The sequence below is a fragment of the Sinocyclocheilus grahami genome, unplaced genomic scaffold (genome assembly GCF_001515645.1).
Source record: "Sinocyclocheilus grahami isolate Dianchi unplaced genomic scaffold, SAMN03320097.WGS_v1.1 scaffold504.1, whole genome shotgun sequence".
NCBI lineage: Eukaryota > Metazoa > Chordata > Actinopteri > Cypriniformes > Cyprinidae > Sinocyclocheilus > Sinocyclocheilus grahami.
The window spans coordinates 116,203-116,535 of record NW_015505683.1 but is presented as its reverse complement, the minus strand read 5'-3'; positions in this window follow the sequence as shown (position 1 = coordinate 116,535).

Genomic DNA, 333 nt, shown 5'->3' with positions numbered 1-333 from the left:
AGGGATGATGCTGAATTAACGGCGCTTTTACATAGAAACCGAATCCAACTGTAATCAGCGACGCGTTACTTTTCATTAAGCGCCTTTGACAGCAGCATATTCAGACTCGACAGGGAACACAGGGGCCCCTGAAATAAACTGCTCTCAAAACACAGAGCCATGAGATAATTCCTAAAGCTCCATTAACAACTCTTAGCCGCGGGAAATAGAAACATCTCCAAATCTAAAAGCTTTATCGACCTGCGCAAACCTCGTTTTCTTCCCGTTATTTATATATTTCAGCTTCATCTAAAGGGACAGGAGCGTCTAGCGCGGGTAATAGACTTCAGCACA